Source organism: Eurosta solidaginis, chromosome 4 (genome assembly GCF_040869045.1).
Source record: "Eurosta solidaginis isolate ZX-2024a chromosome 4, ASM4086904v1, whole genome shotgun sequence".
Taxonomy (NCBI): Eukaryota; Metazoa; Arthropoda; class Insecta; order Diptera; family Tephritidae; genus Eurosta; species Eurosta solidaginis.
This window is the reverse complement of record NC_090322.1, coordinates 93,043,699-93,062,037: the sequence shown is the minus strand read 5'-3', so window position 1 is coordinate 93,062,037 and position 18,339 is coordinate 93,043,699. Positions and strand designations below refer to the sequence as shown.

Here is an 18,339-nt window from a genome sequence, read left to right as displayed (position 1 = left end):
TTTCAATAATTTTTGGGATCATCCTTGAATCAGATATGTTTATTTTAGGTGATCAACAGTCCTTTAACCATTTTCCATTCAGCCTTCTGACTGATTAATGAAGCTTCTACGTGTTGAAGTTTTACTTCTCATTGAAGATTTTATTTGGTCTGAGATACGAATCAGAAATGATTATTCAAGCATAATCACATTTAAGATACATTTTTTTCTTCTCGACAATAAATTAACTTTTGAACCTAAAATACTTTTGAATCGGAATGTTTTAATCATCCTGGGGAATGATGTTTGAATGTTTTGGGTCGCTGGATATTCTGGTGGTGATATGAATAAATTTTTCCCCTTTTTTTATCCTGCCTTGGGAAGGCAGCTGGGTTATGGGGTTTGTTGGCCTCGTTCGGGGTGAACGAGAGCTGGGTTATGGGGTTTGTTGGCCTCGTTCGGGGTGAACGAGAGCTGGGTTACGGAGTTTGTTAGAACGGTTGGGAGTTACAGATCTTCCACCCCCTCACTGGGGGGTGGTAGTAGGACCAATTTCGTGATTGGTCTGGTGGTTTGTCCCCTTGCCGTATCCAGTTCGACGACTCGAACTCGGTTATCGGGGCCATAATGAAGGTTGGCTATCCGACCTAGTCTCCATTCGTTAGGGGGCAGATTATCCTCCTTAATGACGACTAGGTCTCCCTGTTTAAGGTTTGATTGTGGATGCTTCCACTTAACGCGCTTCTGCAATTCGGTGAGATACTCCGTTTTCCACCGTTTGCAGAAGGTTTGATGCAGCGCCTTGAGTTTTTCCCATCGATTGACGAGTGATGCGCGATTCTCGATGACGTCGATCTCGGGTGGCGCTAGTAGGTGGCCCCCGACTAGGAAGTGCCCGGGGGTAAGTGGCTCCAGGTTGGACGGGTCATTTGAAGATGGGCTTAGGGGTCGGGAGTTGAGACAGGATTCAATCCTACACAGGAGGGTGCTAAACTCCTCGAGAGTAAATTTATGATCCGATGCGATCTTTTTGAAATGAGTTTTGAAACTCTTGACCCCCGCTTCCCACAGCCCCCCTTATGAGGAGCAGCTGCTGGTATGAAATGCCATGTCAGGGTTTGGTGGGCATATTTAGAGAGGGTTTGGTTGCGCGCATCAACGAGGAATGCCTTGACCTCTGAGCGGAGAGCCCTTGACGCGCCGACAAAGTTCGTTCCGTTGTCGGAATAGAGGTTTTTCCGGCATCCTCGTCTGGCGACAAACCGGCTAAATGCTGCGAGAAACGCGGCGGTGCTGAAGTCGCTAGTCGCCTCCAAGTGGATCGCCTTTGTCGCAAAGCAGACGAATAGGCAGACGTATCCCTTAGACATGCGGCATCCTCGTCCGCTGTAAGACTTGATGTCAAACGTTCCGGCGAAATCCACCCCGGTGTTGGTAAATGCCCTGCTAAAGGTGGTACGTTCCGCAGGGAGAATTCCCATGAGTTGCGTCGGGGAACGTTTGCGGAATAGCGTACAGGCCTTGTAGTTGTGGATGATGGATCGGATCATGTTTTTGACCCGAGGTATCCAATACTGCGTGCGTAGGAGCCGCAGCATTAGTTGTTTTCCGCCATGTATGGAAATAGTGTGGACAAACTGGACTAGGAGACGGGTGAGTCGGCAGGCGTAAGGGAGGATTATCGGGTGACGCTCGTCGACGGCAACGTCCCTGGATGCGTTGAGACGACCCCCCACCCGAAGGACACTATCTTCGTCGATAAAGGGGTCTAGGGAGAGGATCTCGTTTTTGGCCGCGATGGGTTTTCTAGCTCTCAGAGAGCTTATTTCTTCGGCATAGTGGTTGGTTTGGGATATCCTGATGAGGCGAAATCTGGTGCGACTCTGCTTTAAAGGACGTTTTAGTTTTTGGATGGGTTCTATTGGCGAATCTTATAATGTAGGAGATTACCCGCAACGCTCTTGATAGATCGGAAAACCGATCAAGAATATCCTCGCTATTTTTGAGGTTCGTTGCTGCATTCACTTGTACTCGTTTTTCTTCGATGTTTGTGTGGTACTCCTGTTCGCCTTGAGATGGCCATTCCGCTTTGCCTTCTTTCAGCCAAGAAGGTCCCTGCCACCACAAAGAGTTGTCAACTAGGTCCGTGGCTGGAAGTCCTCTGCTGGATAAGTCCGCTGGATTTGATGCGGACTCGACATGATGCCATGCTTTCGTTCCTACCTTCTCCACGATTTTTGTCACCCTGTGAGCTACAAATGTTGACCAGGAACACGGGGGTTTTCGAATCCATGCTAGGACGATGGTCGAATCTGTCCATAGGTGAATGTTAAATTTGCTTAAGTTCAGGTTCTCCATCACGGTTTCCAAAGTCTCAGCCAGCAAGACGGCACCGCATAACTCCAATCTTGGTAGTGAAATTGTTTTTACTGGTGCCACCCTCGTTTTTGCCATGAGTAGATTAACGTATGTCCTATCGTTGATCTTAGCTCGCACGTAAACCGTAACTGCGTAGGCTTTTTCGGACGCGTCACAGAAGCCGTGAATTTCTATATCGTTGGTTGGGGTGAAGTGCACCCACCGAGGTATACGAATCCGGTTAATGGCGGGGTACTCCTGCATAAAGGTTTGCCACCGATCTAGAGTGGTTGTGGATACCGGCTCATCCCAATCCGTCCCCTCCAGCCAAATTTTCTGCATTAATATCTTGGCTACGATGATAACTGGAGCAAGCCAGCCTAACGGGTCGAAGAGTTTGGCGATGGCCGATAGGATCGCCCTCTTTGTTAAGATATCCTGGTTTTCGATTGGTTTCGCTGTGAAATAAAAATAGTCGGAATGCGCGTTCCAAAGGATGCCTAGGGTTTTTACCATGCTCGCGTCCTCTAACTCCAGAAAGTCTTCCGTAAGCCTGTGAGGTTTGGGTATGCCCTGTAGTATCCTACTGCAATTAGAGGTCCACTTTCGCAGAGGGAATCCTGCTGACTTTAATGCAGCTGTGATTTCATCGCGAGCCGCGATTGCTGCCTCGATGCTATGCCCCCCTGCAAGGACGTCATCGACGTACATACTGTTTCGCAAGATGTGCGCTGGGGTTGGCAGAGATGCCTCGACGTCATCAGCAAGTTGATGTAGGGTTCTGATCGCTAGATAGGGGGCACAGTTTACCCCAAAGGTTACCGTGTTGAGCTCAAACACGCTGACAGGTTCCTCTGCGTTGAGTCGAAAAACTATTCTTTGGTATTGGGTTTGATTGTCCTTTACCCAAATTTGCCTGTACATCTTCTCAATGTCGCTGTTGAAGACGTACTTGTAGAATCTCCATCGGAGGAGTAGTATTGTTAAGTCAGATTGAAGTACTGGGCCGGTGTGTAGCACATCGTTCAGGCTTGTGCCATTGGATGTCGGGCACGACGCGTTGAATACGACCCTTACTTTAGTCGTTGTGCTTTCTTCTTTGATGACCGCATGATGCGGTAAGAAATAGCAATCAGTTGATTGTGGTGGTACTACGGTGTGCACCTTAGACATGTGCCCTAACGTGACGTATTCTGTCAGTACCCTATTGTATTCCGTCTGTAGGGCCGGTGTCTTGGCTAGGCGTGTCTCGTTCCGATAGAACTGAGAGAAGACGGTCTTGAGAGATGGGCCCAAACAGACGGTTTTTGGGAAGCTTTGTTTGAATGGAAGGGCGACGGTATATCTTCCATCTGAATTCCTTTCCGTTGTGTTTTTATAGTGCCTCGCAATAGGCATTATCTTCGGTCAGGGCCTTTTTTGTAGGTACGTTTTCAAGTTCCCAGAAAGCGGCTAGCTGCTTGTCTAGGCTAATTTCATTGAAAAAGGATACTCGTGTATTGGTTGGGTGAGGTGCATCTGCACGACCGGTTAAAATCCAACCGAAGACGGTTTCTTGGGCGAGAAGCGTATTTAGAACGTTCTTCCGTATACCGTTCAGTATTATCTGGGGGTAAATGTCGCCTCCAAGTATGAGGTCGACTGGTTCATTAATGAAGAACCTCTTATCCGCGAGAATCAGATCAGGGAACGCTTGCCGAGTCGTTGCGCTCACTTGGCAAGTCGGGAGGTCCCCTGTTAATTGAGGCAGGACTAGGGCCACTGTATTGATGCTTACTAAGGGGTCTGTAAGCGAACCTAGCGTAATCGCACATGATTCCTTTACCTGTGCAGATGGTGTATTATTTATTCCTGACACTTGCACATGCAGACGTTTGGATGGAAGGTTTATTCGCTTTTTTAGTCTTTCTGTTATGAAAGAGCATTCGGACCCAGAGTCTATCAGCGCTCTGGCAGAAAACTTCACTCCATTATAGTGTATATTGACACGTGCTGTTCCTAATAACACCCCTTTAGTGGTCTTAGCATGACACGAAGAGACGTTATTAGCATTATCTTGTCTTTTTTCAGACTCCATCCTTGCCCTAGCCTGTTGTGAGGTTGAAGGTGTATTGTCGGTGGTGTTTTGAGTCCACTTTTGAGGAGTTGTCTTTGGTTGTGCTGTCGGAAGATGGAGCAAGGTGTTGTGCCTTGCATGGCACGTGCTGCAATTAAATTGGCTAGTGCATCGTGTCACGGTGTGTCCACCCGACAGACAATTCAGACAGTAACTATTGTTCTTGACAAATTCGATTTTCCCTGACGTAGACAACCTACGGAATTTTTGGCAATTTCGTAATTTGTGCTCCGTACTGTTGCACATCTTACATGCCGATTTTGGTACGCTGGCTTGGTAAACCCCAAGTTTTGTAGAATTTTCCCTAGAATTCGAATTTTGACTTTTGGGTGCTTTTGTAGTTTTGTTACCCCTAAGATCGGAAACCGTCTCTAATGTCTGGAAGCGATTGGACAGGAATTTGTCCATATCCTCCCATTTCGGGATATCTGTCTTCCGTTCTACGGTCTGTTCCCAAAGAGCCAATGTAGATTCAGGGAGTTTTGTGGAGCATAAGTAGGTTATGATTACATCCCAATTTGTGATGTCAATATTATGACATTGTAGCGCAGAGATGCAATTGTTTATCTCCCGTTGCAATTTTTTGATTGAAGTTCCACACTCCTGCTCGACTGCCGTCAGATTAAATAAAATTTTTAATTGTGTGTTGACGAGGATACGTTTATTTTCGTACCTGTCGCTTAGATTCTTCCAGGCGGTTGCAAAACCCTCGTTTGTTAATGAGCACCTGCCCACTATTTCTTTTGCCTCCCCTTGCGTTTTTTGCTTTAAATAATAAAATTTCTCGACATCTTTCAGATCGGTATTATGGATGTATATCGCCGTGAACATATCTCTAAAGGCTGGCCAGGAAAGGTAGTCGCCTTTAAATACATCGGTGTCACAAGGCGGCAGCCGCATTTTATGTCCACGGCGCGAAGAGCCTTCATCCTTTGCTTCATCCTTGGCCGGCTGTGGGGTGATGGCTTCGGCTTCAGCCGCCACAGCAGACATGCATTGCAGGTAGCATGCGAAGCAACTTTTATTCTTCTTTCTTAGTGAGCTGAGCTCGTCTTTGGACAGCTCAGAATTGCTGAGAAGACTTTCATATGTGGACTTGGTCTTCTTCCATAGTGCCCTTAGCTCCTCTTGCAGTAGTGCAAGGGTGTGCTTGTTCCGAGATTCGGCCGGGGTGGAGTTGAAATCTTGTTCAAACTCGGCTATGGAATCAGCCAATCTAATATAAGTCTCCATTGATTTTATTAATTTGAATATCTTGATTCTTTAAAGGTGTCGAGCTTGAAGGCAAAAGACTTAGTGGCGTTGGCGTGTGTTCAACCGCAGCAAAAATTATAAGAGTGTTTTGTTTTTTGTACGTAGCCCAGCTATCAATCCTGCTGTGATTGTGCTGTGAGTAAAATCTAAAAAATACACGGATTTGAACTCCGATCGGATTGTATGTGTTAACACAGAAAGCAATCTTATGTGAATTTAGTGATAAGAAAAAAATTTAATCAGATGTAAATCTTGACGTGGTGTAATGTGTGGCCAGTGATATGAACCACTTATAGAGATCCTCACGAGGATTATGTCAGCCACAGATAGAAATCCTGACGAGGATTTAATGTGTATACAGTGTTATAGATAGAAATCCTAACGAGGATTTAATGTGTATATAGTGATATGCAGCACAGATAGAAATCCTGAAAGGTTCTAGTGTGTACAAAGTGATATCAAACACAGATAGAAATCCTGACGAGGATTTAATGTGTCTACAGTGATGTGCAATGCAGAGAAGAGAATTCGTCTGCAAATATTTAATGTGTCTAAAGGGTGTGTTGGACACAGATAGGAATATTTTCTGAAAACTTAGTGTGTCTAAAAAAATTTCAAAAACGCAGATGTAATCCCGATGTGGATATAGTGTGTCACCTCGAGATTTGAACCCCAAATCGAAATCCTGTGGATTTAATGTGTGTAATTCTAGAAATTGGAACCACAGATAGAAATCCCGACGAGGATTTAATGTGTATACCTAGTGATGTGAAACACAGATAGAAATCCTGACGAGGATTTAATGTGTATACAAGGTGAAAGTGAACGCTGATGAGTATCCCCGAGTAGCCAACCAGGGTATCTTTCCCAACAAAAGAAATAACTTTTGTATATTCAACTTGACGTGGAAAATATACAATTTTAAGTATTTATTAAGAAAAAAAGTGATAAAAAATACAGCTATATAATATAAAGCGATCAGTATAAATTGTGTGATCAAGCCACTAGCCACCCAATGTAGTGATACTTTTTGGCTTTTGGTAATATTTCAGCTCGCAAACTGATTACTAAAGTGACTTCCGTGATAGACAAGCTAAGGCTATCAACCAAGTGAAAATATGGTTCCTGACTAGGAAGTTTTCACAACGTCTGTGACGACGAGGGGTACAATACAGTGCAGTGATGAATGTGAAAAAAAACTAAAAAAAATTCACTGACTGTCTGCCTTGAGCGGTGTCGACTAACCCTTACCACTGGTGGGGGGAATTACCCGATCGTCAAAAGGCGATTGGTGTGTTTAAAAACACGAAATTTAGCAATTTCACTTGCTTTGCCTTTATTATCTCTAACACGGAATGCACTTTCCGTGCGTAAAATCACGCAACTAATAAAACGAAAAAAAAAAGGTTTTTGTGCAACCAAGCAACCACGTACGTACCTAAAGTTTTTATGTGTTGATGTGAAGTGATGATAATGTGTTTTCGATGTGATGCGAATGGACTGTATGAGTGATAGCAATATAACGATGATGTGATAAATGGACTGTATGCGATAAAATGGACTGTGGCTGTTGAATGTGATGTTATGATGATGATGTGATAATGTGATGTAGATGAGTGGACTGTTTGATATGCTGATGATGTTTTAATGCTAATGGACTGTATGTATGTGTGAGATGACGAGTTGGTATACGCTGCTCGTTCGTTTTGATGGCTAACTTTTTTCACTGCTGGTTGATTTTAATACTTTTATAAATAATTTTCTTGCTTGGTTAATAATTTTCAATTATTCCGATGGGCTGATTCTGGGGTAAATCACCTATGTTGTCTTCAAATTTTTGATTTTCTCGGCGCGTAAGGACCAATGTTTGCGGGGGGAATGTGGCGCCCAGGTCATGGGGCGCGATCGCACGCAAATAAAAAAGAGATAAAAGAAAGAGTTAGAAACGAGTTTATTCACTTTATAAACAATGGGATTGAAGTGTTATCTGTATGAGATAGGATAATTAATTCACAAACCACTTCGAACTTCCAAATTACAAAATGATGAGTTGTAAATATTAATAATATGATAACCGCAAATTGTTGGCTAAATTACAGTTCAAAATCGAAATATTGGTGGCTGATTGCCAGACACTTGCCAAGTGCAAATTCTAATGTTAAAATCGCAATTATTAAAACGAATCACAATAGCAAAGTGCGATTATAGCGTAAGTTATATGCACAAACTATGAAAAGATACGTAATATGATAACTCACCTGTGAGATAGCTGCTGGCTCGTGAACGTTCCAAAATAGAAAGAAGGATTTAAAAACGAAAAAGGTCCGCACCACCTGCCGATAGCTAACTTTCGTCGAGTTTTTCCCCTTTGAAGTTAGCGCTCGGCAGGGGTGGGCCGTTACCGGTAAATAATAATGTTGCCAAAAAATGTGCATTAGGGTGGTAGCGAATATTTAGGCTGGTGCCCTAAACAGCTATGAAGTACTATTTCTTGTATGTCTTATGCTTGGACACCATGAAGATGATTTAAGACCTTCTAGTTTTATAATGAACTACTTGAATATTTATGTGGGTATTATTATTTTTTATTGACCAGTTTTACGCCTTTTTGCACCCAACTCCTAAATTGATTTAACATATCTGTAAGCAATGAAAGTATACAAAAAAGTAACCTTGGGGAAAAAGTATTTAGTACTGAATGGAAAAAGTGTGCATTCATTTCGAGTTTACATTCATTAAAGATTAGGAATGATTCCTACATTCACATTCTATATTGAATTATATTTTACCATTCAATAACGCACACACTTTGGCTTTGAGTTAAAGTACAAGCATTAAAGTAGTATTTGTATGGCATATTTACGAATTACTTTTTGTGTGTTAACAAACATGCGTGCATACGTCCTACCTCATTGATTTTTCATCAAGAACTATACCACTACCAATAAGATGATTTCAGTTTTAATAACACAGCCACAGTTTTCATTATGGTGACCCCTGACCTACATACATATGCGTACGCACTGATGCCATCGAATCGAGAAAAGAAACCCCACGAAATTGGATTCATTTACCCATTTTTTCCCTTATTCGAGTGAGAAAACCCTCAATTTTACCCACCAAGATAAATGATCCTTATTATATATGGATATGTAAAAAATAATTGCAATAAAAATGAAAAATTTAGTGAATACGCAAATATTTATATATTTGTAACTTAGAATAAATTTTTTCACATAAATTGAGATTTTTTGTATTTGGCTTTATAAAGTTGTACATGTTTTTTCGTTACCTCAAAATTTATACAATTGATATTTCTTAAGACAAAAGAAGTTTTTATCTTTACTATGCTGTTTAATGTTAACGGTCCCAACCTATTTCTTTTTTTTACATTTAACATCTGTAGTAATAGAAAATACCCTCTCTGTATCAGCATTTGAATGAGGCAAACTTAATACAATATTAATATGATCTTTTTAAGTTTGGAAATTCATATTTATTGTTACAATTTCTATATTCCAAAATTTCATGCCACATGCGATCAATTGGAAGATTTCTTAAGTAATATTTTTTTTCGTCACTGAATAATACTGCAATGTTTGCGACGGACTTTTCATTTGGTTTTGTCGGGGTCGGCCTCAGTCCGTCCAGTGTTCCTGAAAAATAAGAGAAAATCCCTACCGGCTCTTCGAAATGAATAACCCTGTTAATTTCATATGAAACGTTATAAATATTTATTGGATAAAAATTCTACTTCTACTCCTAGCTTGTTTCCTAGCTGCGTAAGAGGCGACTGAGGTAAGGAAACCCTCGGTCAACCTCTGCGGTCGAATGGAGTAAAAAGCCTCCAAAAAAGTTTACTTTAGTACGAATGAAGTCAAAACCTTCAGGTGTACTCTTGGTCGGTAGTCATATAACCTACCGAATCGTATGCCTAACTCCTAATCTCTCAATTTCAATGCAAATTCGTCACCCTTATATACTAATTTTGCACGCAGGCAAACGGTTACTTTATAATAACAATTTGCATTTAATAATATTAACAATGTATTACAACAGTTACTCCGGTGAATATTTCTTTCCATGCACCATAATACTCCTCTTTGAATACAATAGGGACTCATGAAAGCATATAAACTTATAAGGTGTAAAATTATATCCATTTACACACACTTTTATATGAACGCACCTAGTAATACTCTTGATAAACTTGTTTATCAGCTGTATTATTGCCGAACCAAATTTTTTTGATTGTTATACAAATTAAAAAATGCCAAGATTAAGTGAAAAATCAAAACTAAAATGCATTTACTTGGTGATGTTGGAGATTTCTGATGAAAATGCCTGCTGTAATGTCTGCAATGTTGCATTCCTTTTAGTTTACCGCGTTTACACAATGAAATGTGCGCGTAAATTTATACAAATTGTGTAAATGATTTTTCATACAAAATTTGACAGCTCGTTTACGCACTAGATAAATTTATACGTTTACACACTTTATAAGGCATTTATACGGTTACATGAGCCCCCTAATGTATTTGCAGTTGCCCGCATGCCGTGTTTTCCAGCCTTCGCTTTACCTATTGTATTTGACTATTGTGTGTTTGTACGTATGTTCGTTATCACTTGAATCTAATGCTGCGTTAGCTTTGCTCAATGCTTTTGACTTCTGATTTACGGTATGCGTTGGTATGTCATATCCTAGTGCGTAAGTATGTATATCAAATTTCCAATCAGTAGCGGAGCTTATTTTTGGCGACTCTGCTGATCTCCGTTCACTCAAATTATTATGTATGTTATATTTGTAGCTGGGTGCATTGGATTGCGCGAGTACGAAGGGAGTACGAAGGGTTGGTTGACCGATCCATTTTTATATTTTGTGCGTGTCCACTTCTTCTCCAAATGTTCAGTGTAAATTAGGGTGACCCTATATTTAAAATTTATGTGGGCGGAAATGTAAATATTTTGCTTGCGGGAAAAAGAGCGAAATTCTAATTTGTACTTCAATTTAGTAATTATTAATTAAATATGCAAGAGAATATATATATTTTGGTGTATGATTCATAAAGATATATGTACATTTCGGGTAATCCATAGAAATGTATAAATAATAAATTCAAATATTTCATTACGAAATGTGTGTTTAAAAATGTATATATATGTATATGTTGTGAGGGTACAAAACCCTCGGTTTTGGAGTCCCTACATGTTTTTATACTCAAGACAGGCCGAATCGGCAGAATTGGCAGAATCGAATTTGAATTTTTTTAGAACAGAAGATATTTTAGTATTCAAGCTTTTTTTAACATCAAATACCGTACTAGGGTTCAAAAAATCAAAACTTTCAATAAATCCATCATGAATAGGCAAACGTTTTACCATTTCTTTAATAGCTGTTTTATAAAAATTTATACATGATGTTAATATTTCAGCTTTTTCAATATCATTTAAATTTGATAGCATTTAATTGCAATCTCCCACAAATAGATTTTGTAAATCAGCTATATATGCATCAATATTTTCCATTATTATAAAGAGTTTTGAGTTCCATTGTAGGGGAAAAAATTGGAGTTCATGAAGTTTCTGTTAAATTTTAAAATTAGAATCTTACTCTCATTAAAAATTATATGAATCAAAATTTGTTTGCTTTAAAAACGCAAGTGGAACTCATTTATATACCGTAACACGGAATTTACAAAAATAAGATATCTTAATTTTTGGTGATTTAACATTCGTAGAATCGTATCAGATTTAACACTTTTATCTTCAAATGAAGCTGTACGAAAATAAATTTGTAAAACATTCAAATTTTCTGAAATTCTACTCACACAAGCACTTAAAGAGAGCCACCTGGTACTGGAAAGTTTTAAAATTTTCCTAACATTACAATTAAAATACGTCTGCATTTCTTTTAGCTGCGCACAGCGCTTCGCACTATGTGATACATGCGTGTATATATCGCGAACAGGTTCTTCACATTCGGATGGCAATTCTTTGCAGGCATGAGCAGATATTAAGGCAGAAGAATGACATATACATCTCACCAGTATAATATCTGGACATTTTGATTTTAACCTGGTGTAAAAAGAGTTCTTGGCACCTAACATCACCGATCCATTGTCGCTTGCTAGACCAGTTATATTTTCAAACGGAATGCCTTTTTTCCATCATGCTTGAAAACACTTTAAACAAAGCTTCTGCACTGTTGTCGAGAGCATTAACGTGAATCAATTCCAAGAAATCTGTACAGCACTAACCATTCGACGGTCTTATGTACTTCGCCAAGACGCATAATTGTTTTTGGTTTTCAATATATGTTTCGAGGAGGTGCTGTTGTGCACCACCTGTTTCGAAATAAAATAAAACAAGTATAATGTAGAGCACTTTATTGTTTCGTGATCACAGCATAAGTGACGTCCAAAGTTTTACAATATTTTGTCTTAGCTATGAATTTGATCTCATAGCAGGAATGAAAATGAATAGATGTTACAAAAAATATTTAATGCATTGTGTTAAGAGTAACAGTTATACATATGAGAAAAGTTTTAAAATATATTATGTGTTAAGCTGAGGGAATAACAGTTAGGTATGCATATTAGCATCCCATTTAGTGATGTAAACGAAATAAGAAATTAGTGCTGCTTCGAATATCGGGACTGCTCTGAACAATATCTGTATATTCGTCAAGGAGGACTGAGAGCTTTGTACATTTAAGTATATTTATGATTCCATTGTCTTCTTCAGCAGCAACCACATTACACAATATTTGTGAGTTGTGTTCTCCCTAAACACACATCTTTTAGTATTTTAGAATCAGGAAAAATAGATTTTAACAAAGGCACTAAATCCTCCACTAATTCCATTGCTATATTGCGTTCAGCGAGAAATGCTGATAATTTTATTTCAGCAATAACAGTCATATTAACCGAATTTGAATGCCACATATTGTCTATATTCAACGATGAACTTGCTGCATTCTAATTTTTTATATGTTTTTGTGTTTCGCTGTGCCTCTGCAGTTCAGATTTCCCACAACTAAAACTTACACCACATGTTTTGCAGAATGCTTTAAAGTAATCATCTTTTACTGGCATAAGCCATTCTCCAAATTCCTTCATCCAAATAGATTGAAAACGCCTTCGTTTGGACATATTTTCGCTTTTATTTAAATGTCGAGTGATTTGTACATTTCGGTTCGGTTTTTTTCAAACTGACCATGGCGGAACAATACAGGTGGTGTTAAAGGAGCAGCTGATTGCTAGCTTTTTCATTTGATTTAACATTAAATCGTTTGACGCAGTTCGATTTTGACATCAAACGAGAGAATTACAAAGGCAAAAGCCACTGTGTCTGTTTGTTTCTATGTATGTATGTCGCGCTGCCGCCACCTTATACCGCCATGAAACTGACTAACTTTGAACGAGTTTTTATAACATAAAAAAAAAAAAATAAATGTAAGGCGCGATAACCTCCGAAGAGATCTAAGGCCGAGCTTCTCTTCCAATTTGCGTCGTGCTCCTCTTGATTTTTCCCTACAAATTGGCCGGACGGGACCTACATGTTTTATGCCGACTCCGAACGGCATCTGCAAGCCAGATGAGTTTTCACTGAGAGCTTTTCATGGCAGAAATACAATCGGAGCGCTTGCCAGACACTGCCGAGGGGCGACCCCGCTTAGAAAAATTTTCTTCTAATTGAAAAATCTTATTTCTAAAATTTTGATGTTGCTTTGCCCGGGAGTTGAACCCAGGGCATACGGTGTGATAGGCGGAGCACGCTACCATCACACCACGGTGGCCGCCATGATGGCAGTTTTCATAACATTCAACCAATAAATGTACTTTGTATTTAAAAAGCACAAATAACGGTTCGCAACAGAGTAACCAAGTTGAATAAAACATCCAACTTACAGTTCCCAGGATAGGAACCTTTAAAAAATTAAAGTTGGCGCCAATGGTTAAATCAAACACAAGAATTCAATTGAAATTCACAAGACAAATTTATTGTGCACTGGTGGCACCCACTATCATATCCCGCAGATCAAACGAAAAACGTGAAAGGTTTATGGTAGGTATGGAGTGGTCAAGGCTCCCTGTTGGTTGGCTAGTTCCTGAGTAATCAAGCTCAAATGTAGATGTGTCCTTCGTGATCTTGTCGGCCTTTGTGCGATATGCCCCGTGTACGAATATTTCTGGAAGGTTTAGCTTTCTAGTGTACCAGCTCCATAGGATAGCAGCGGCCACGATTATTCCGCATACTGTAATGATAGACAAATTGATTTTTTCATTAACGTATCCCAGATACCTTACGTTATCCATTGTGATATCGTGGACATATTCCAGATTTATCTTCCTTGTATGATTTTTAACTTTGGAAAGAATGGCTGGCAGAGCCTGCACTGTTATGGCTTCGTTGCTGGAGGAAACTTGGTCACCGATCTTGATAGTTTCGTTGTTTAGTTGGATGACGTAGGTGCCGTTGATGGTGTTGGTGGAATTATTGCTCCTGATCACGCCTTGGTAATTCGAGAGGAATATCGTATTGTCGTTTACCAATTCTATAGTCGATCCATTTCTCCTGGTGAGTTGGCAGCTAGCGTCCCCCTTTTTAGTAATCGTGGTATGCAGTTATGCAGCTATCTTCATCCAGTTTTGATAAGGAGTCTGACCTGCATACTGTAGATAAACTGATTAGTATACAATTACCCATCAACCCCTAAGTTTTCTTTTGGTTTACGAGCATTCTGTCAAACGGTAGGTCCAGCTGTTTGTGTCCGTATATGCCGGCGCGAGTGATCAGCATATTCTATTTTTTGGCTGTTACCTTCGGCATTGAGAGCTCATAGAGAAGTAGTGTCCCATTTGTATATACTGATGGTTGACCGTACTCAATTGCTTCGATTATATTTTCGACGGAAGGGTCTCCATTTCCGACAGCACCTGGTTGATCTCGTCATTGTCAAGTAAGTTTGTGTTGACAATTCCTCTTTTTGCTAGCTGGCATGCCGCACCTTCGTTGACCTCTTCACGAACGAGCAGGATATTGTGCAGTGTATTTTGATCAAATTCTGTTGCCTCGTTCTCCTTTGTAACATAGTTTGTGCGGTCCATCACCTCGTCAATTTTCTTCACGATGTCTTTGGTGGCCGTAAACAGCTTCTTGTTAACTTTATATTGGTGGTTATTGCTCTCAACTACTTCGTTTTGGCTGCGGAGAATATTACTCCAGTCGGTTGTGTCGGGTGACCCTGCCAACCATTTCCATGCTGAGCCACGCCAATCGATTGAGCGGGTTTTCCTAACTTTGCTTGTGTTGCCCGTTAATTCCTGGAGTCACTCTAGTGTCTGATTAATGTAGAGTTGAGCCAAAATCTTGTCGTCGGTTCGCTTCATTAGCCGGCTTGTCAATTCTTCCATCTGCATGGTAATTGTAGCATATTGTTGGAGGTTGATGGCGTAAATCAGCTTGAATGATCCGCCAATGATCCACCCATTTCCATCCTGGATGGTTATGATGGGTTCTTTATAGTGGAAAATATGAAGGGCGCTGATGGCTGATGCCAGCAGTGGGAATCTGCAAGGATGTTATTCCTGTTAGTATGTTAGTAAAGTAATTCCTAAGCTACTTAAAAATTTTGTTAGGATTTGTAGTTTTTACTAACTAGTGTGAAAAAAAAAATTTTATGTTGCCTTTAGGGCTGTAAATGTAGTTATTAGTGCTGGGTTTACAGAAAGGGATTTTATTTTGACATTTTATTATTACGTCTAGCTTTGGTCTTCTTGCTTAGATAAAATATTTTTTAGTGTGTTAGTAGCTTTTATTTATTTAGTTTTTTTTAGAAAGTCATTTATAAGTAAAAATTTCGATACATGTTTAGTACAATATATATAGGAATAGTTTTCATTGTCATTGTGGTTAGTCGAAAAAAAGGATAAAAAATAAAAGGATGGTAGGTTTTCTTCAATTATTATATTTCCCCTTATTACGCTTTTAGAATGGAAAAAAAAAATTAGTTTTCTTGTTTAAGTGTATTCCCCCTTTCTTGTGCGGTAAGCAAAAAATGTGACTGTAAATTGCGGTTAAAAGATTTGTAAGTTGTAATTTTGATTAGTGGGGGAAAGGGATACAAAATGTAAAAAGAGGAAAGGATAATAAAGAATGATTTTTTTCCTTTGACAATAAAATAAAAGCAAAAAGGAAAAGGACAAATTTAAAAAAAGATTGGTTTTTCTTTTGGTTTTTTTTTTTGTTTTTTGTTTTTTTTTTTTTTTCAAATCTCATACATTTGCTTAGCGGATTAGGCGCATAAGCTTAATATTTTTTTCTTTCTTTCACTCAACGGATTAGGCGAAGAGGATAATTTTTTCTTTTTTTTCACTCAACGGTTTAGGCGAAGAGAATTTTTTCTTGTTTTCACTCAACGGATTAGGCGAAGAGGATAATTTTTTCTTTTTTTCGCTCAACGGATTAGGCGAAGAGGAGAATTTTTTCTTTTTTTCACTCAACGGATTAGGCGAAGAGGAGAATTTTTTCTTTTTTTCACTCAACGGATTAGTCGAAGAGGAGAATTTTTTCTTTTTTTCACTCAACGGATTAGGCGAAGAGGATAATTTTTTTCTTTTTTTCACTCAACGGATTAGGCGAAGAGTATAAAGTCTCACATTTTTTCTTCCTGCGGATTAGGCGCTAGCATTAAGTTTCAATGCTTGTATAGGCTAGAGGATCATACTGTTCTCGAACCAGCTATGGGGGATCGTGGAATCCGGTTTAAGAGTGGCGTAGCCATTTGTCAAATTCGACGGCGTCACAACCTACTAAGGCACAATTTGTCCCACTAACAAGCCCGCTATTGTAGTAATGATCATTTCCTTTTGTTTCGATTTCTTTTCATTTTTGCTTTTGAGTTATTATAATTTTTTCATTTATTTTTCTGTGATTTTTTTCTATATTTTTTATTTTTGCAACGATGTTTGCTTTTTTCCTCAGTTATGTGCTAGGATGTGTGTTCCTGCGTTTGACATTTTTAATGTGAGTTTTGTGAATTTTTTTACCACTGACTGTGGTTACTGATACCCTGTTATCCTTTGCGACAATTTCCTTTTTATATATGGGTTTTTGTTTACCCTTGATCTGGTTGTCCTTCACGTATATGACATCATTTTCGTCATAACGCTCAGGTAAAGATCTTCTCCTATTATGTCGCTCAATCTGGGCTTGCTGCTTTTCTGTCAACAAGGTTTTCAAATATTCATTGGTCTTCCTACTTTTTTCTAGAAGTTCTTGATAGTTGGAAACTCTTGCGCGGTTGAAAAATATTTCACTGGGCTTCCGGTTTGTAACAGAATGGATAGAATTGTTATATCGATCTACTGCTGTGGTTACTACCTGCTTCGTTCTTAGGTTTGCGTTATCTGCCTTTAGGCACCTGATGATTTCGATTAAAGTGGAATGTAGCCTTTCCCCCTGGCCATTCACTTCGCTTCTCTGGGTCGGTGTGCGATACAACCTAACCCGTAATGATTCCAAGAGGTTCTGTATAATTGGACTAATCAGACCGCGGTAGTTGTCGGTCACTAGGATATCTGGGGTCGTAAAATAGTGTATGAGTTTCACTATTTTGTCCTTAAGGTGCAAAGTAGACTTGTTTCTCAAGTGAAAGATTTTCGCAAATTTTGAAAATTTGTCAATACAACTGAGAAATTTCTCTCCTGGTATTTCAAATATGTCCACGTGAATAATTTCACAAGGACGTGATGGGATAGGTGTGTTTTGTAATTCTGGTTTATTTGGATGTCTATCATATTTGTTAATTTTACACGTCTCACAGGACGAGACGTATTTATTGATGATGCTGTTCATTTTTGGGAAGTAGTATTTCTCTAAGATTTGCTTTTTATTTTCGGTGGCGTTGCGATGAGCTCTTTTGTGCTCTGCCCACACTATCTCGCAAATCCTATCAGGATCTCTCAAATCCTCTACAATAGATTGAGTTACACGGATCTCATATTGTATAAAATTCTCTAGGTATACCTTTTGGAGCTGCCCTAGATTACCTTCTGGCATTTTAATGCCGTTGACAACATTCGGCCTGAGCTTCTCTTTGAGTACCCTAATAAGCTTCTCTTCAGTGATACCTTCTATCTTTAGGTAGTGTCTCGAGTAACCTGGATGAGGTTCTTCAAATATTTCTAGTCTGCCCCTAAATACAAGCTGGTTCCTAAATACGTTAAGAGGCACTTCAACGAACGGTATGAGGTCAGAGTTGTCCTGTTCTGCACTGTGGATCGTATCACCGTCGTCGCTTTCAGAGTTCGCTGTTGATCCTGTGGTTGCGTTCCGACTGGCGGCCTCGTATGTCGATGTCGGGAGTGGGTTTGCTTGAGTTTTGAGTCGAGACAGAGCGTCAGCCACGACGTTAGATTTCCCTGGTTTGTAGATTATCTCGTAATTGTATTCCTCAATCCTAGCCTACTAACGTTTTAGCTTGGCATTGTAAATACGATTGCTTAGAGAGAAAGTTAACGGTTGGTGGTCAGTAAATATACGTATCTTTTTAGCACCATAGAGGTAGTTCCGGAGGTTGTCCAAAGCCCATACGATAGCAAGCATTTCCTTTTCGTTTGTTGCGTATG

General features: G+C 39.6%; 1 protein-coding gene across 1 annotated transcript in view; it reads left to right on the top strand.

Annotated features, from left to right (window-relative positions):
• Rbcn-3A (Rabconnectin-3A) overlaps positions 1-18,339 on the top strand; it is a 2,573,828-nt gene that overhangs the window by 803,124 nt on the left and 1,752,365 nt on the right. The window lies entirely within an intron of this gene.